The 21,039-nt window shown below is 38.3% G+C and overlaps 1 non-coding gene across 1 annotated transcript; it reads right to left on the bottom strand.

Moving 5' to 3' along the window:
• Nucleotides 1-5,657: 5,657 nt before the first annotated feature.
• On the bottom strand, nt 5,658-5,764 carry LOC122438945. Its single transcript, XR_006268690.1, has one exon. It is a non-coding gene; the product is annotated as a U6 spliceosomal RNA (small nuclear RNA).
• Between the last annotated feature and the right edge of the window lie 15,275 nt (nt 5,765-21,039).

The raw sequence follows: 21,039 nt of genomic DNA, 5'->3' as shown, positions 1-21,039 counted from the left end.
AAACAAAGTTATAAAGTTTTTTACATGAAAATTTAATTCAGTGCTACTGATGAGGTACAATTTAGGCCTTTAGTATACTCAAAGTTTAAGTGGAATTTTCCAGCATGAAGTATTTTCAGAGAACAAAACTGAAGCAGAGATTTAAAACATCTTATTACTGCCATATTGCTAAGGCTGGTCTTTTGTTAGATTGGTTTTAATTTCTTCTTTTTTTCCCCCTTTCCCCTCATGATTTTCCAAAAATTCCTGTAATAATAGATACTTTTGGAAGGTTATTTATCACTGTGCTAATGAAGATTTGGAAGCAGTTTTTGCTCTGGTTCTCTTGTTGCCCTCCCTGGCATTAGCAGCTAGAGTGCAACTTGAAGAAATCTGAGATGGAAAGATGTAGACATTCAAAGATTTCTTTTAGCATTCATAGCACTATTAGGCTGACCAGAGGCATTTTTATTTGAACTTTCACATCCTATGCTCAGAATACAAAATATGATGGTCTATGTTGAAACTGTTCTCATGGGACACTGAGTCCATTTAGAATAGGTTACATTCTAAAATAAAAAATTAAGACTGAACTATGTAACTGATTGGTCAACACTTGCTCTTAGGAATAAAGACAAACATTAATGATTCACTTCCCTTTAAGTATTCCTCCTTCAAAAAGAACACAGATTTCCTTATTTTAAATTATTTAATTAGAAATGATAATGCAACATTCTCAAGCAAAAATTATCAGACTGGTATAAAGTGAAAAGTAAAAGTAACTTTCCCTAATACTACCATTCTGAATTTTAATAGGGATTTCCAAAATGCCTTCTAAAAGGTTTGTACTAATCTACATTCCAGTATTCCTTAAATATAAACAAATATACTTAATAATTCTTTATTCACTTGCTCAGACCCTTTCCATATTTACTGGTTATTAATCTAATTTAGTTTCACAGCTTTCCTATGAGATCAACATATTAATCTCCCAGTTTTACAAATCAAAAGACAAAAATAAAGAGACTCTAAGTTGCTCAACAGTAACTTTATGGTGTGTTAGGAACTGAACTTAAACTTCCTACTTTGTGATAACATTATCTAGCCACTGACTCTCCAGCCAATTGGGAAAGAAAAAAAAGTCTACAGAAAATTATTTTTAAATGTTTGAACATTGAGACCCTGATAAATATCAAATATCACCCAACTAATCTGGTCACCTAATATTTTTCTCTGACTTTGAGTAAAAGTCATATTTATGACCATTTTGGTATCCTTTCTATATATGTGTCAATTGGGACTCATTAGCTCACAGTTATGAAGATTAATAAAGGTATTCACTAATAAAAGTCATATTATCCTGGAAAAAATGCAGTTCCTATATTTTAGAGATTCTAGGAAATGCTTTATCTTTAGTTTCGTATCTTACCACAAAATCTCTGTGGTACCTGGGCAAGCACTCGGCCTAGTTGTGTATTATTACTTGAGAGAGAAAAAAGCAACCGTGGTGCAAGGGCAGTTCTGACTCTGCAAATCTCAGTCCTGAACTCAAGTGTGACAGTCAACTCTGTAGAGTATCCCAAAACTAGCTGAAGTTTATATGAGAATTGAAGTTACTTCTCTGCTCTCTCATACAAAGCTGATGGCCAAAACTATCTCTCCTAACTTCCCTTAGGCTGTCAAATCAAATTGGACCCATAGTTCTTACTCAAGGGCTTTAAAAGAGGCTTTTTCCCTGCTGCTATTACCGCTTAAATTCACACTTGGCCTTCACAAAAGTGACTTAGGACAGGAATTCATAGTACAGGGACACCTTTGAGTAAGAAAAATGGATGTCCTCTTTGTTAAACTAAATAATAATCCTGTTCGAGTAACAGCTTTAGAACCAGCTTGTCAGATTCCCATTAAATTTAATTCTCTAGGTCTAAACCTCCAGGACTGGAATTGTCTTTGTTCAACTGATGTTCATAGTTTTCTGCAAGGCTATCTGTGGATGAGAAATGAAAATGTTAGGTAAACCTCTTGAAGGCTAAAAATAAATCTGGTTATTTTGGGAATATTCAGGTAACAAATTCAAATTCACTTTGAAAGTTTGAAGTCATGTAGACACAACCTCTACATACTATGAATATGTAAGAAGCAAGAAAAAGACTGAATTTAGAGACTGAGCTTTCATATCAATTTTGTTTACCTTATGAGATTTCATTTTTCATTAACAGCTCTGTATTCTCTCATTTTGATGCCTCTCAATCGCTTTTATTAAATCCTGATGGTTTCTGATGGTTTCTGCAGAATTTGATTAGGCTGGATTCAAGGTATCCAATGTAGATTTAGCTTTTCTGGTTTAATTGTACATCTGGATAAAAAGTAGCTTTCCTGGCAGAACTTGGAATAAAGTCAGAACAGACTGATGTGTAGATGAGCAGGTGGGAATCTGACCTTGTCTGGATGAACTGGGGGGAAAAACCCAGTACTCTGATATCAAGCCTTCTTGATGATATCAAGTATTTTCAACCTTAACCCTGTCCTGTATGGCCTTGGATAAAAACAGCAAGTCTGGAATTTCAGTGCTGTCAATTTATGGAGGAATTTGGGCAAGTTATTTACCCTGAGTAGTGGTTTACTCTTCCTTTCTAAGATTGAGATGATTGTTGAAGGAGTTGCAAGTTGTAATTGTTTGTCTGGCACATGACAGGTATTCAGTACAGTTATACCTCACATTATTGTGTTTTGCTGTATTTCACTTCACAGAAAACGGGTTTTTCCTTTTTATAACAAACTGAGGGTTTGTGGCAATCCTATAATAAGCAAGTCTGTCAGCACAATTTTTCCAGCAGCATTCACTCATTTCATGTCTCTGGATCACATTTTGGTAATTCTCACAATATTTCAAATTTCTTCATTATTATTATATTTATTTTGGTGACCTGTCATCAGTGATCTTTGATGTTACTATTGCAAAAAGATTACAGCTTGTTTAAGGCTCAGATGATGGTTAACATTTTTAGCAATAAAGGATTTTTAAATTAATGTATATACATTGTTTTTTAAGACCTAATGATATTGCACACTTAATAGACTATAGTATAATGTAGACATAACTTTTATATGCCCTGGGAAACCAAAGAGTTCATGTCACTCACTTTACTGTGACATTCACTTTATCATGGTGGTCTGGAACCGAACTCAAAATATCTCCCAAGGTATGCCTGTAAATCATGAGTTTGATCAAACTCCAGAAGATAATGAATGACAGGGAAGCCTGGCATGCTACAGTCCATGGGGTCGCAATGAGTTGGATACAACTGAGCAACTGAATAACAACAAAAATGCCTGTAAATAGTAACTGTGGAACTAGTCAAAAAATAGTTAAACATTATCACACTGCCAGCTGAGACATGAGACAGACATTTTATCACTAAGTCTCTCCTATTAAACTTTTTCAAGTGGTCTGGAATCACAGAAACATGTGAACTGGTCTAAAGTTCATAAGGAGAAGAAACTGGGAAGTTCATTCATCCATTCAACAAATAAAAGCAAAGAGAAGAAGGCAAAGATGTCAGTCTATAAAGTCTCATACATACATCACCATATTGCACAGTAGAACAAAATATATGCCACATGATAAATTGAGTTAAAGTTCTATGGAACTTTGAGAAACAGAGTATTTCTTCTAGCTGAATTATGAGAAAATATTACAGGATTTCACCACTACCCTAGAGTAGAGTATTCCTATGAAAGCTTTTCTAAGCCACAGTTGTGTAAAGCAAAGACGCAATTATCTTAGGACACATCTTGCTAATGGAAGCAAAAAAATAAACTGAGATAAAGCACAAATGTTCACAGACACAGTTCAAAGCTATGGCGGCCTGATGCTGAGATGTTGAGTGTTGTTCCTGGGAAACTCTCACTGCCTAGGGTATGCACTGCCTCCATAAAGGGTGACTGTGAAACACACGACACACATTATTTTTTATTTTTGCCTTTTTTATTCAGTAAAATGTAAAAATCCTCTTTGAATTTCTTTCGGTTAGCAAAACTGGTCCTAATGTAAACCTTTCATAAAAAGTGTCATAATGTGAATTTTCAAAAAGTAGGAGAGATATACTTGTTTTTGTAAAAGGTAAGTAAGCAGGATGGTGGTTTAGTTGCTAAGTCGTGTCCGACTCTTGTGATCCCATGGACTATAGCAAGCAAGGCTCCTCTGTCCATGGGATTTTCCAGGCAACCATACTAGAGTGGTTTGCCATTTCCTTCTCCTGGGAATCTTCCCAACCCAGGGATCGAACCCAAGTCTCCTGCACAGCAGGCAGATTCTTTACCAAGTGAACTACCAGGGAAGTCCTTTAAGCAGATATTAATGAGTAAATAGGCAAAGTGTGTATATGAAGTATCATGATATTCAATTTGGTTAAAGCATGGTGTGAATAAAAGACAGTGTGAAATAAGACAAAAAAGGCGGATTTGGCCCATACTGAAGAGGCATTAGAATTTGAGATTTTTTAAGCAAAGGAATTTGAGATTTTTTAAGCAAAGGAATTTGAGATTTTTCTTCTTTTGAGCAAAGGGAGAATATTACTGATATGGTAATAGCTTTACTAAGAGACAGTTCATTTGGAAGTTTTGTGAAAGAAAGTGCAAGGAAGAAATATCAAATGCAGCTAGGAGACTCTGCAGGGATACTGGTGAAAGATTGTGATGTGCCGATTTAAGGTAAGAACTGTGGGATAGAGGGAAAGGAGTGGATTTAAGAGTTGGGGCAGCTAGAAAGTACAAAGACTGGTAAATATGCTGTTAATTAGTAAAGAAAGGAGGGTAACATAGTATAGGTATTTCTCATTCCTTATTTTTGTTATCACTGTAAAAATGTATGTTGTCTGATTTTGCCTTTACTTTCATTTAAAAAATATTTTAACCTTATGTTAATTAAAGTGCTTAATAAACATGAGATGTTTATGATCATGATGATGATTATCTCATTAGGAATTAAAATAAAACTTACTCTTATGTTTGACTTCTCTGTTTTATTCTTCCTAAGAGTACTGGACTTCTTTCAATCCTATAAGATGGTTCTCAGTTCTCGCTACTTGTTAGAATAGACTCTCCTGACGAACAATTTTTTTTTTCATTTATTTTTATTAGTTGGAGGCTAATTACTTTACAATATCGTAGTGGTTTTTGCAATACATTGACATTAATCAGCCATGGATTTACATGTGTTCCCCATCCCTATCCCCCATCCCGCCTCCCTCCCCATCCGATCCCTCTGGGTCTTCCCAGTGTACCAGCCCTGAGCACTTGTCTCATGCATCCAACCTGGGCTGGTGATCTGTTTCACCCTTGATAATATACTTGTTTCAGTGCTATTCTCTCAGAACATCCCACCCTCGCCTTCTTCCACAGAGTCCAAAAGTCTGTTCTGTACATTTGTGTCTCTTTTTCTGTTTTGCATATAGGGTTATCATTACCATCTTTTTAAATTCCATATATATTCGTTAGTATACTGTATTGGTGTTTATCTTTCTGGCTTACTTCACTCTGTATAAGGGGCTCCAGTTTCATCCATCTCATTAGAACTGATTCAAATGAATTCTTTTTAATGGCTGAGTAATATTCCATTGTGTATATGTACCACAGCTTCCTTATCCATTCGTCTGCTGATGGGCATCTAGGTTGCTAAAAATATGGAACGCTTCACGAATTTGCGTGTCATCCTTGTGCAGGGGCCATGCTAATCTTCTCTGTATCATTCCAATTTTAGTATATGTGCTGCCGAAGTGAGCACCTGAGGAACATTTTTGAAATTCTAATATCTGTCTTCCAACCCTGGACAAATGAATCAGAATCACTGGGAATTAGACTCAGGCATCAACATTGTTAATTTTAACCTCCCCACTGATTCCAATACGCAGCTTCAATTGACCTTGCACCCCTGATTTTGAATAAGATACGCTGTAGTTTCTAAACAGACACACTTGCTCACATTGCTCTTTACCCATTCACTATAAAGCTCATCAAGTGCACACATTCCTGAATCTCAACTGAGGAGAGTTACCCAGAATCCCCTGATGCTCAGTATTCCTTGCTGGCCTCTCCCACTCCATATCACTCCATCTCAGAAAAGTGAATAATCCCAATTCCTACGGGAAGTACAGATGTGAGAAAAATCAATCTGAAGTTAATGTCGACACCATTGATAGCAGAGTGCAAAGACAGAAAGAACATGCATCCTTGGTGAATTGAATTATTATATCAACCCAGAAACCTAATCTACCAACTGGACTTCAGGTTATATAAACCAAGAAATTTTATGTATCATTCTAACTACTTCGTGTTGGGTTGTCTATTACTGGCAAGAGTACCATATTATACTATCAGTCCTTTAAGATCTTAAATGATTTTAGACCTTAACTGTTGATATCAGATTTGAAAGAAATGACAAAGTACAAGCCTGAAATGTGAAATCTTTCAAATGGTACCCAGCAAGACTGTTCATACATTAGTGACAAACACCTGGGCTGTAAGTCCTGCACAGCTGTGAAAACCTGGGCTTTGAAATCTGATATATGTTCCAGCTGTATCCTGACCATTTGACTGTGTTCTTTTGTTTTAGCAGCATAAATTGTATTACATGAAATTTTCTTATAGTGTTACTCCAGTGAATTTTCAAAGAAAAAAAATTTCAAATACTAGGCTCTGAATATGCCCTTGAAATGTAAATCACACCTATACTATTACCAGAAACTACTATTATCTATTAAACCTTACTTGTTGAGAGTACATTGAAAATCTGTTTCTTCAAAAGATGCTTCTAAAGATACAGGGAAGCATGAAAAAATAGAGAAAACATATTTATATTTGCTTACAAATACATCAAGAAACTCTGTAAGCAAGAAAAGTTATGAATGAACAATGGTTCATCCCAAGGGGAATTGGGGGACTAAACAAATGAGGATGTTGGGAGGAGACACAGCTATATACATTTTTATACTCTTTAGTCTTTGAAATAGTGTGATTGTATTACCTATGAACAATATTAATTATTGTCCATATCACTTGAATAAAAATCAATTTTAAAATTCTAAAATATACATTTTACCATAAGTACCCCTAAATTAATTGATTTTTCTGCCATCAAGAGCCCACCAACATGAGAAATTCTACCATATCCATTCAATGCCATATTAGACTTTTGGCTAAAACAAAACTAAAGTGAGAAATTAAAAAGTCTTCCTGTGAAATGCTCTTCTTAGTGATACAGATCCATTTCTATTCAGTTCAGTTCAGTTGCTCAGTCGTGTCCAACTCTTTTCGACCCTATGAAGCACAGCATGCCAGGCCTCCCCGTCCGTCACCAACTCCCAGAGTTTACTCAAACTCATCTCCATTGGGTCAGTGATGACATCCAACCATCTCATCCTCTGTCGTCCCCTTCTCTTCAGCCTTCAATCTTTCCCAACATTAGGGTCTTCTGCAATGAGTCAGCTCTTCGCATCAGGTGGCCAAGGTATTGGAGTTTCTGCTTCAGCATTAGTCCTTCCAATGAACACCCAGGACTGATTTCTTTAAGGATGGACTGGTTGGATCTCCTTGCAGTCCAAGGGACCCTCAAGAGTCTTCTCCAATACCACAGTTCAAAAGCATCAATTCTTCTGCGCTTAGCTTTCTTTATAGTCCAACTCTCATATAGTCCATACATGACTATTGGAAAAGCCATAGCCTTGATGAGACAGACCTTTGTCGGCAAAGTAATGTCTCTGCTTTTTAATATTCTGTCTAAGTTGGTCATAACTTTCCTTCCAAGGAGTAAGCGTCTTTTAATTTCATGGCTGCAATCACCATCTGCCATGACTTTGGAGCCCAAAAAAATAAAGTCAGCCACTGTTTCCACTGTTTCCCCATCTATTTGCCATGAAGTGATGGGACCGGATACCATGATCTTAGTTTTCTGAATGTTGAGCTTTAAGCCAACTTTTCACTCTCCTCTTTCACTTTTTTTTTTTTTTTTTGCTATTTTATGTTAACTCGTTTATTATTGTACAACGAATTTTTTAAATTTCTGCCTTAATTACTATTACAGTAAATATCAATAGATACAATCCACATAACAAAAGGACTTTTGAGTCCGCAACAATTTGAGAACAGCTGATCCGCATAAAACAAAGGACTGCAGGCCTGACTCCAGGCAGGTTTAACACGGTCACAAGCCCTTCCTGGGAGCCCCCAAATACCACCGGCTCCACTGACACTCAGACCTGATGTACCCAGCTGAGAATCCTCGTGAATAAGAACAGATATTGACAAAGGGCGGGGTTGCTGGACGTAAGAGCGTGGGCAAGTGCGGGTTCAAAGTGCAAGCAAAAACCCCTCTTTCACTTTCATCAAGAGGCTCTTTAGCTCTTCTTCACTTTCTGCCATAAGGGTGGTGTCATCTGCATATCTGAGATTTTTGACATTTCTCCTAGCAATCTTGATTCCAGCTTGTGCTTCATCCAGCCCAGCGTTTCTCATGATGTATTCTGCATAGAAGTTAAATAAGCAGGGTGACAATATACACCCTTGATGTACTCCTTTTCCTATTTGGAATCAGTCTGTTGTTCCATGTCCAGTTCTAACTGTTGCTTCCTGACCTACAGACAGATTTCTCAAGAAGCAGTTCAGGTGGTCTGGTATTTCCATCTCTTTCAGAATCTTCCACACTTTATTGTGATCCATACATTCAAAGGCTTTGGCATAGTCAATAAAGCAGAAATAGATACTTTTCTGGAACTCTCTTGCTTTTTCAATGAGCCAGCGGATGTTGGCAATTTGATCTCTGGTTCCTCTGCCTTTTCTAAATCCAGCTTGAACATCTGGAAGTTCACGGTTCATGCATTGTTGAAGCCTGGCTTGGAGAATTTTGAGCATTACTTTACTAGCTTCTGAGATGAGTGCAATTGTGTGGTAGCCTGAGCATTCTTTGGCATTGCATTTCTTTGGGATTGGAATGAAAGCTGAGCTTTTCCAGTCCCGTGGCCACTGCTGAGTTTTCCAAATTTGCTGGCATATTGAGTGCAGCAATTTCGCAGCATCATCTTTCAGGATTTGAAATAGCTCAACTGGAATTCCATCATCTCCACTAGCTTTGTTCATAGTGATGCTTCCTGAGGCCCACTTGACTTCACATTCCAGGATGTCTGGCTCTAGGTGAGTGATCACACCATCATGATTATCTGGGTCATGAAGATCTTTTTTTGTATAGTTATTCTGTGTATTCTTGCCACCTCTTCTTAATATCTTCTGCTTCTGTTAGGTCCATACCATTTCTGTCCTTTATTGAGCCCAACTTTGCATGAAATGTTACCTTTGTATCTCTAGTTTTCTTGAAGATATCTCTAGTCTTTCCTATTCTATTGTTTTCCTCTATGTCTTTGCATTGATCCCTGAGGAAGGCTTTCTTGCTTGTCTCTCCTTGCTATTCTTTGGAACTCTGCACTCAGATGGGTATATCTTTCCTTTTCTCCTTTGCTTTTCAATTCTCTTCTTTTCACAGCTATTTATAAGGCCTCCTCAGACAACCATTTTGCTTTTTTGCATTTCTTTTTCTTGGGGATGGTCTTGATCCCTGTACAATGTCACAAACCTCCGTCCATAGTTCATGAGGCACCCTGTCTATCAGATCCAGTCCCTTGAATCTATTTCTCACTTCCACTGTATAATCATACATTTCTATTAGGACAGCTAATACATTAAGCAAGCTCACAAGTGTCCTGAAACCACACAGAGGAAACACCAAATGTTCAAGATGGTGCAAAGCAATCTGAGTAAAGCAAAGGGAGACATGGTTAAAGACGAACACAAGGAGGTTGAGTTGGCACTCTGGCCTAGAATATCTGAAGCATGTGCATAATAGACAAATCTTCCAATTAACAACCAGATGTCTTACAAATGGCACACGAGTATTGACTGCATACAGCTCATTAAAGGTTGTTTGCATCATTGTCCTCCAACTTGCCCCAACTGCCATTTCAAACCAGATCTTGTTCTTGACTTTCCCATCTCTAGGGATAGACAATGGAGTCTCATTCTAATAACAATAACAATGCCAGCAAAAAGTGGTGCACTGGAGAAGGGAATGGCAAGCCACTTCAGTATTCTTGCCTTGAGAACCCCATGAACAGTACAAAAAGGCAGAAAGATAGGACACTGAAAGATGAACTCCCCAGGTCGGTAGGTGCCCAATATGCTACTGGAGATAGTGGAGAAATAACCAGAAAGAATAAAGAGATGGAGCCAAAGCAAAAACAACACCCAGTTGTGGATGTGACTGGTGATGGAAATAAAGTCTGATGTTGTAAAGAACAATATTGCATAGGAACCTGGAATGTTAGGTCCATGAATCAAGGCAAATTGAAAGTGGTGAAATAGGAGATGGCAAGAGTGAACATCGACATTCTAGGAATCAGAGAACTAAAATGGACTGGAATGGGGGAATTTAACTCAGATGACCATTATATCTACTACTGTGGGCAAGAATCCCTTTGAAGAAATGCAGTAGCTATCATAGTCAACAAAAGAGTCCAAAATGCAGTACTTGGATGCAATCTCAAAAATGACAGAATGATCTCTGTTCGTTTCCAAGGCAAGCCATTTAATATCACGGGAATCCAAGTCTATGCCCCAACCAGTAATGCTGAAGAAGCTGAAGTTGAACAGTTCTATGAAGACCTGCAAGACCTTTTAGAACTAACACCCCCAAAAGATGTCCTTTTCATTATAGGGGACTGGAATGCAAAAGTAGGAAGTCAAGAAACACCTGGAGTAACAGGCAAATTTGGCATTGGAGTACAGAATGAAGCAAGGCAAAGGCTAATAGAGTTTTGCCAACAGAACTCACTGGTCATAGCAAACACCCTCTTCCAACAAGACAAGAGAAGACTCTACACATGGCCATCACCAAATGGCCAACACTGAAATCAGATTGGTTATATTCTTTGCAGCCAAAGATGAAGAAGCTCTATACAGTTAACAAAAACAAGACCAGGAGCTGACTGTGGCTCAGATCATGAACTTCTTATTGCCAAATTCAGACTTAAATTGAAGAAAGTAGGGAAAACCACTAACCCATTCAGGTATGACCTAAATCATATCCCTCACAATTATACAGTGGAGGTGAGAAATAGATTTAAGGGACTAGATCTGATAGACAGGGTGCCTGATGAACTATGGGCGGAGGTTTGTGACACTGTACAGGAGACAGAGAGCAAGACCATTCCCAAGAAAAAGAAATGCAAAAAAGCAAAATGGCTGTCTGAGGAGGCAAAATGATGCTCAAAATACTCCAAGCCAGGCTTCAATAATGCATGAACCGTGAACTTCCAGATGTTCAAGCTGGATTTAGAAAAGGCAGAGGAACCAGAGATCAAATTGCCAACATCCGCTGGCTCACTGAAAAAGCAAGAGAGTTCCAGAAAAGTATCTATTTCTGCTTTATTGACTATGCCAAAGCCTTTGAATGTATGGATCACAATAAAGTGTGGAAGATTCTGAAAGAGATGGAAATACCAGACCACCTGAACTGCTTCTTGAGAAATCTGTCTGTAGGTCAGGAAGCAACAGTTAGAACTGGACATGGAACAACAGACTGATTCCAAATAGGAAAAGGAGTACATCAAGGGTGTATATTGTCACCCTGCTTATTTAACTTCTATGCAGAATACATCATGAGAAACGCTGGGCTGGATGAAGCACAAGCTGGAATCAAGATTGCTGGGAGAAATGTCAATAACCTCAGATATGCAGATGACACCACCCTTATGGCAGAAAGTGAAGAAGAGCTAAAGAGCCTCTTGATGAAAGTGAAAGAGGAGAGTGAAAAGTTGGCTTAAAGTTCAACATTCAGAAAACTAAGATCATGGTATCCGGTCCCATCACTTCATGGCAAATAGATGGGGAAACAGTGGAAACAGTGGCTGACTTTATTTTTTTGGGCTCCAAAGTCATGGCAGATGGTGATTGCAGCCATGAAATTAAAAGACGCTTACTCCTTGGTAGGAAAGTTATGACCAACTTAGACAGAATATTAAAAAGCAGAGACATTACTTTGCCGACAAAGGTCTGTCTCATCAAGGCTATGGCTTTTCCAGTAGTCATGTATGGATGTGAGAGTTGGACTATAAAGAAAGCTGAGCACTGAATAATTGATGCTTTTGAACTGTGGTGTCAGAGAAGACTCTTGAGAGTCCCTTGGACTGCAAGGAAATCCAACCAGTCCATCCTAAAGGAGATCAGTCCTGAGTGTTCATTGGAAGGACTGATGCTGAAGCTGAAACTCCAATATTTGGCCACTTGATGCAAAAAACTGACTCATTGGAAAAGACCCTGATGCTGGGAAAGATTGAGAGCAGGAGGGGAAGGGATGATAGAGGATGAGATGGTTGGATGTCATCACTGACTCAATGGAGATGAGTTTGAGTAAACTCCGGGAGCTGGTGATGGACAGGTGCACAGACCCCATGGCATGCTGTGGTCCATGGGGTTGTGAAGAGCAGACATGACTGAGCAACTGAACTGAACTTAACTGAACAATGCCAGCTAATTGTTTATTATACTTGTCTCCTACTAAGTATATATTTCAGACTCAAGTTAAGCATTTAGGAGACTCTCACAGACCATCAAAAAATCAACAGCTAGATTACCAATAAATCTAATTTTTAAAAATGTATCCCATGAATGGATTTGTAATTTCTAGTACAGTTACACTTTGTAATAGCATAAAGCTGCTAAAAATAATTATGACATCCATGTTAAAACAGAATAATATGTATGTAACATATAACACTAAATATGAAAAAGTAGAATGTCAAATGGCATGTAAATTCATTACAATTGTGTTAAAATGTGCGTGCAGATGAGCCTTGGAAGATAATATACAAGTTTTAAAATAGTTGTATGTTAAAAGTTGGATGACAAGTGGGTTTTTTCCCTTTCCTCTAGGTTTCTTTCAATCTTATCTTTACCCCATGCATTATTTTAACCTATAGTAGTATATAGATCATATGCATAACAAGATTCAACATATTGGCAAATTAAACAAGATTGCAGTTTGTTTATCTCTCATATTATAGTCCAAATATAAGCCACGCAGAATGGAATGATATGCTGGTTCTGGCACTGATATCATATTTGCAACTGATATGCTGGTTCCAAACTATGTTTCTACCTAGAAATTCTATGACTAAGAATAGGAGAAAGGGATGTTTTTCCCAGGATCGAACCTGTGTCTCATGTGTATTCTGCATTGCAGGCGGACGCTTTACTGCTGAGCCACTGGGGAAACTCATATTAAATGCAAGCTCTCTACCCATCCTTATCTAGTAACTAGTTCCTTAAATTGATGATGCACTGCTTCTTAACCAAGCAGATACTACTGCTCTTGTCACCAAATTAAGTTTTATATTTTTCCAAATTCACAGGTGGTGCTGGTGGTAAAGAACCTGCCTCCCAGCGCAGGAGGCATAAGAGACAGTGGTTTGACCCCTGGGTCAGGAAGATCCCCTGGAGGAGGGCATGGCAACCCATTCCAGCATTCTTGTCTGGAGAATCCCATGGACAGAGGAACCTGGCAGGGTACAGAACATGGGATTGCAGAGTCAGACACGACTGAAGCGACTGAGCACACAGCGGCACAAATGCTCATGTAACTGGCTCTTCCGAGAGATCTTATTCAGGTCTCTACTCACATGCTTCCACCTAGGATAATGTCATTCGTGAACTTCCCTATCTAAAGCAGCCTCTTATCCAATCACTCTTACTTTGTTTTATTTTTTTTCACAGTCTTTAAAAGCATTTATTTGATTTTATCATTTGCCTTCCCCCAGTGAATTTAAGTTCCATGAGAGCAGAGATCATTTTAAACTCTGTATCCTCAGAAACTGGTTTATAGTACCTATCACAGTGCCTGACTTACAGGAAGAGGACAAAAAATGTTGAATGAAAGAATGAATGAATGAATGAATGGCAAACACTGAAGTAACTCTACTGTTGAAAGGGCCCAGCAGGGAAACAAAAGATAATTGATAATTACCAGATATAGGTCTCTGACATTTTCTTTTGACATTTTCTTATTAACCGTAGAAAATGCTGGGTGGGAAGTAAGTTGTTTTGCAAGCTAATGGGGAAATATTCGATTGTTACCTAAACTCATTTAATCCTGGAGGACTGATTCAAGGTGCAGGCAAATGCTTCTCAAAAGGAATGGTGTACCCCTCAGATCCATTAAATCCCTTCATCCAAAGTCCTGGCCAGCTTGTCTTTTTTTAGCCCTCAGAGTTCTAGGTCATAGCTGATGGTTTTAACAGAAATCATCAACTGGGGCCATAATAATGAATATCAAAAAGAATTTTAAGTGAATTGTTATTTCCCCTTCTTACAGCCTGAGTACAATACCCACTGAATTCAAGGGTACATCCCAAAGGTAAATCTATGAATGAGAATAAAAGTGCTGCCATCCAAAAGGGAGATCTTATTTTAAATTCAATTCGCTGACTTTCAACCAAATTTAGCATTATGCAAATGTGTAACAACAGCTCTTGATGCCTGCGTTATAGATAAGCCAATAACAAATTCTTTAAATATGTATAGGAGGTTACCCTAGCAAATGTAAAGCTAAATGAACACAACTATGAAGAGATATTCTTCCTGCTAAATGATCAGCAATCAAATCTAAGATGCTATACTTCCTGCTAAAGTGTGAGGGGATCTTGGGAGTTGCAGAGAGTATCTAACGTTAATATTGCTAATGGATTCTTGTGCTGAAAGCATGTAACATAATTCATTACACATTATATGACTTCCTGGCATGGCACATGGGCCACCTGAAAGTCGAATTATTCATATGTTATTGCCTCTGAGGCTACACAAAACTTTAGCTTTTATATAATCATTGATTTAAGCAATCTTTTCTTGAGAAAATAATTTTTTAAAAAGTTTGAGGACTAAAACAACCACCAGTTTCAAAAACAGAAGTCATCATTTTCCTTATAAACCAGATGTTCCTCTTGGGTTCCACCTTAGCTAACGGCAGGACAGTCCTCCCAGGCAGTTAGTGGTACCCATGGTTTTTCCCACATTTCCAATGAGCACAGAGAAGATCACAAGTGTCCTTCTCTTCTTTCAACTAGGTAACGACTAACAGCTTCTTCTCTCTCTACCAACAGCATACAATTTGAATCCCTTTCCTATGGCATTCCAGGTACAGCCCAATCTAGATTCATTTCACTTTCCAGCATTGCCTCTCACTACAAATCCCCCATGCAAACCTGATTCCTAAATAAGTTAAAAATATTAGGATCTCTGTGTCATTGTTCACACCATTTCCTGATTGTCCAAATGCTGAAGTACTATTCCCTTCCATCTGTTCCTTCTTCCCTTTCATCCTCTTGTGCTCAGCTCAGTTGCCACTTTCTTAGTAAATTATCCCAATAGGAACTCCTTCACAGGAGTTGGAACTTGCTTCCGTGACATTTTGCGTGCTGTCATTTTAGTTGTGTCTGACTCTTTGTGACCCTATGGATTGTAGCCTGCCAGGCTCCTCTGTCCATGGGATTCTCCAAGCAAGAATACTAGAGTGGGTTGCCATGCCCTCCTCCAGGGTATCTTCCCAACCCAGGGATCGCACGGCAGGCAGATTCTTAACCACTGAGCTGATATTTTGCTTCTTTATAAAAAAATTTTAAATATTACTATCGAGACCTCACTATGTGCCAGACACTTTGCTAAGCAAGCATTAACTCATTCAATCATCAGTTTCCCAGGTGGTGCTTGTGGTAAAGAATCCACCTGCCAATGCAGGAGATGTAAGAGACGCCTGTCTCGGGAAGATCCCCTGGATGAGGGCATGACAACTCACTCCAGTATTCTGGACACAACTGAAGCAACTTAGCATGCATTATTATCCTACGTTATAGAGGCCTCTACAAGGTTAACTTGTTTAAAGCCAGGCAGTTAGCAAGTGGGGAATCAGAATCTAGCTCCTCTAACCCTAGAGACATCCTCTTTTTGAGCATTCTGACTGATACTATAATTAGTATTCATAACTCTGTCTCTCCATTAAAACTGTACACTCCTTGAAATGTGGGGCTGTGTCTTTGCAGCTGTGTAGTTCCAATCTAGCATTGTGTTTTGTGCATAATAGCTGCTCAAGTTCCTTAATGAATTAACAGAAAAGAGGATGCGGAAGTCTGACAACTTAATAGAGTATAGTTTTCTTACATCACTCCTTCCTTTCCGACTACTCACGTCCCCAGCTCATTAGTACAGATTACAAAAACTGCATATAATTCATAGAGCAAAAACTGTAGCTATCTCAGAGCTCTGAAACCCACATCAGCTGAACTGTCCTGAGATGCAAAGTGGTAGAAGCACTACACAATGAGCCGCCTGACGCAGGTTCAGCACTTGAGAGTTAGCTAGAAATACAACCACAGTTTGAGCTCATTTCCACACATCTGGCAACGGTTTTATCTAAGCTGCAAGTATCCCAGCCCTCCAAGCATTACTACTATAATGTTTATTGAGCAATAACAATTGCTAGATGCAATTCAGAATGTTGAATTGAACATCATCTTTACCCAGGAGACTGGTAATTTAAATTCAACAGACCTACAGAAACATCTCCCACTGGTACATGTATTCAATAAGCAATGCAGCAGTATTCCTCCAGTGAGTCAAAGCATCCCTCGATACTGAGTGAGAAACTCAGCAAGGATGCATTAACTCACCCAGGCTGAGAAAAGAGCATTTCGTGTGCTAGAGAAGTGACTTGTTATACAGACCTTAGCCCCATAGAAGTTAGTACAGTTTCTCAATGTGATTAATGCTCTGACTAACACAGTTTACGGTGTGAGATCAAAGATGTAGCCAAGACTGGCCCTAGGAAAAAAATGCGAAAGAACCAGAAATATAAATCTCACCTCTCCTAATAGCATCACCTTCTGCTTTCTGGTATGTGCCTTTATTCCACAAGGTCCATCCCATTTCTAGTTTAACTAATCTCTGCTAAACATTTAACTGGCAAAGGGCCAATCAATGCATTATGTTTTAAAGTTAAATTTAATTTTGATCAAAGTAATTCACACACATCATTTTAAAAGTAAAACATGACAAAAAGCAGTCCTCTAGCCCACTCTTTCCCAGTCCCTACTTCTGTTTCCTTGTGGTAACCACTTTCAGTCCTTTCAGCCATTTCTTTTGGTGTTTACATCAACTCTTATAAAAAAAATTGTGTTTATACAGCTATTTCTTGATTTTTAAAACTTAAACATTATTTGCTTCCTTCTGTAGGAGAAATTACCTGTCAACATATCCCATGCACCGCCCCCCCCAAATATACATGTATTTCCCTTTTGCCGTCTTCCCAACAAAAGTACAACATACTTTTAGGTTAAATCTATAATTGAAGCTTACCTAATTATGCATCTATTAATATTGTTCACAAGCTCAGTCATGTAATATGATTATAGTTCTTGATCAACATTTTATTTCCTAAATGTTTATACTTTCCTCTGTTTTTGGTTGCTTACTTTTCTATACACCTATCAACAGCTCATTCTCAAATGCTCCATTAGAACTGAAAATTCCTCTCAGTGTAGTCAAACACCTCATGTAAGCTGTGAGTTTAATTTGTTTCTTGGAGACCTCCCTATAGACTCCTCTGGCCTTCCATTATAATCTAGACTAATTGTTTTTGAGACTGTTGGACACGTACCACGTACCACACGTAGCACTGGGGCTTCCCTGTGCCATCATCGAGAGAATTCTCTTTGCCTCCCTCCTGTGTCATTAGACTCATCTTTTTTTTATTTCATGCCTTCCTCTCTCTTATTTTACTTATTCTTTCATGGAGCATATCCTTCCTTTTTTTTTTTTTTTTAAAAAGGTACAGTGGCAGTAACTCTGTGGAGACTTCATATATCTGTTAATGCATTTACCCTCATGTTTACAAGGCTATAGAACTTTAGTTTGGCGAACATTTTCTCTGAGAATTTTTATAGCATTTCTCCACTGCTTTCTAGTTTTCAATATTTAATAGAGAAACTGAGGGCCAGTGTAGTTAGTCAATGGTAAAACCAGGTCTCAAGATTACATCTCTCTAATTCTAAGCCCAGGAATATTTATCCCCTATAATACCCAGTCTCCATTTACTAAAGTATGGAGGGAGAAAATGGAACTACTTCCAACTATTTGAAACTAGATATAGGGCTCCTTTGTATACCTAAAGCTTGAGTCAAAGGAGTGAAGTTTTAATGGTAAAACAATAATGATACATACTTTATTTGAGGGACTTGCAGGTATGCGTGTCAAGTCGCGTCAGTTGTGTCTGACTCTTTGTGACCCCATGGGCTGTAGCCCACCAGGCTCCTCTGTCCATGGAATTCGCCAGACAAGAATAGTAGAGTGGGTTGTCATACACTCCTCCAGGGGATCTTCCGGACTCAGGGATCAAACCCATGTCTCCTGCAGCTCCTGTATTACAGGCGGATTCTTTATCACTGAGCCACCAGGGAAGCCCTATTTGAAAGACAGGATTCCTCAAATTACAGGGCACAACTTCTAATTCTACCCAATGTGCCAAGCTGGTAGCATGCTCTAAAGTTTCCGGGGACTCCAGAAATTAAGCTTTGGAAGGCAATTCTACATGGGTCTCTCACATTTCTACCCATCTTATAAGTAGAAGCACTGACTGCCTTTGTTCCCAACATTTTTCAGAAGATATGTGCAGCAAATAGCCATGGGAGATATAGATCACATATCACTCTGAAGCAAAGGGCAGGTTTGCTTTCAGCCCTGGAAGACAGAAACAATGTCTCCTGGAGGAAGAGGCAGACATGCTTACTACTATTATAAACAGTTTGGGTTCCTAAACTCAGGATACTTCTCACTGCATGTGTAGATATCACCAGTTCCTCTTCACATTGCCCAGCAACAGTCAAGGCTCAGGCAACAGACACAAATGCTGATACTCTGGCTACTGCTAGTGCTATGAGCCATAAATTGTCCTTGGTTTCTGACCCAAGAATATCATATCTTCTGCTAGTATCCAAGAAACTGGCAGACTCAATTGTTAGTTTCCAAGTAGGAGAAAATTCAGACGCTTTTCAGTTCTTGAGAGAGAGATATCCAAAATATATAGGAGAAATATTTGGGGGAATATATGAATTTAAAAGAATTTCCTATAAAAAAAATTTTGGCTTGGGAATATAGAATTCAAATCCAACTATAGTATTCAGTTCAGTTCAGTCACTCAGTCGTGTCCGACTCTTTGTGATCCCATGGACTGCAGCATGCTGGGCCTCCCTGTCCATCATCAACTCCCAAAGTTTACTCAAACTCATGTCCATTGAGTTGGTGATGCCATCCAACCATCTCATCCTCTGTCGTCCCCTTCTCTTCCTGCCCTCAATCTTTCCCAGCATCAGGGTCTTTTCAAATGAGTCAGTTCTTCACATCAGGTGGCCAAAGTAAACTATAGTGTAGGAGTCTAGAAATTAAATATACTTGAAATTTGGCTTCAACAAGCTACATATTTTTGCAGTGCACCTAAAATGCCTCTGTGTTTTTTATTAGTATTTGATATTTCTATGGTCAAGTGTTCTCTATTTTTTTTTTTTTTTTGCAGAGTTCTTCACAAAATATTTATTCCCTAAGACATGACCATTTGGGAAGGAGCAGGAAAAAGGATCTCTTACAATTAACTAAAGTCTTTAAGGGCTATTTTTGTTATTTCTGTAGACCCAAAACACAATAAAATCTCTCAAATGTCTTAGAAACCCTTAAGCTAAACTGTAATACCAGGAAATATTTGCTGAATACATGGCCTGATCTGCTTTTGGGATCATTAGCAACACATATTGAATGCATTAAAGAATGTGAATTGAACTCTGACCTTATAAAGTGCTTTATGATCCGTATTAACTGCAAGTAAATCCTCATCATTACATCACATGAAAACTACCCAGAATAAAACACAGTGTCAAGAAGAAAATACCTCTTTGCCATCATGCAATATGCAGTTCTGATCCAATGAGAAAGAACGGCTCAGAGTCTACTGTATAAGAAAGTAAATCCCTAAAACCCTGTAATTCTAAGAAGTTCATTTATTGTGCTGTCAGCTCCCAAAGTCATCCTGGTATACAGATCACCTAAGAGAACCATAGGAAGTCTGATGGTCTATGATGGACCAAAAAAGCATTATGATGAACTTCTGCCAGAGCTGCAGAAAAGGGGGAAGAACACAGACTGCAGATTTAGGAGAATGCTATTCAAATTCTGGCTCCACTCTGACCAGTCATGAAGCTTGGGGTATATATATTTTTCTGAGCTCAACTTCCTTGTCTGAAAACTGGCTTTGCTTATAGCCAACACCATCATTTTGAGGATCACAAAATAATGGTATGCACAAATGTCTGGCACATAAAAGCCTCCTAATAAATATTCATTGAATCCAAATTGCAGAGTAGACCTGGAGCAGTCCTAGGTTTTCCAGATTAAGATGATATAGGATCCTCAGACTCTGTCTACTTAAAATAAGAGACAATTTTTCCTTATATCAAGTGTTTCCTTAAGTAGGCTATGAGGAAACAGTTAATGTTTCTAAATTAGGGAATGACAGCTTAAGGAAAATCACTCTAATGGCAAAGAATAAAACAACTTGGTGGCAGATAGAAAATGCAGCAAGAAAGACCAGTTAGGAGGAGATTTAAATATTTCAGAGCATAGGCATCAGACATTCAAGTAATGAGGATAGTATTGATGGACCTGATAAGAAGTAAAAATTAAATATCTGACTGGTTAACCGCTCAGGGAAAGAGAGTGTGCCCTTAAGATGATAATGTGTTTATTATACGTTAGTCCCAGTAACCAGCTCACAAAATAATTCTTTCAGGTAGATAAGTTGATATTTTTACCTACTATTCCTAATAACATGTATCTAAAAATGCATCTTGGTTTAAAACAGACACTTTTAAGTAAAGTTTATTTATTTATTTATTATAACACAAACTCCTCAGTTCTGGGGGAGGG

Source organism: Cervus canadensis, chromosome 3 (genome assembly GCF_019320065.1).
Source record: "Cervus canadensis isolate Bull #8, Minnesota chromosome 3, ASM1932006v1, whole genome shotgun sequence".
NCBI classification, from domain to species: Eukaryota; Metazoa; Chordata; class Mammalia; order Artiodactyla; family Cervidae; genus Cervus; species Cervus canadensis.
This window is presented reverse-complemented; position numbering and strand designations above follow the sequence as displayed.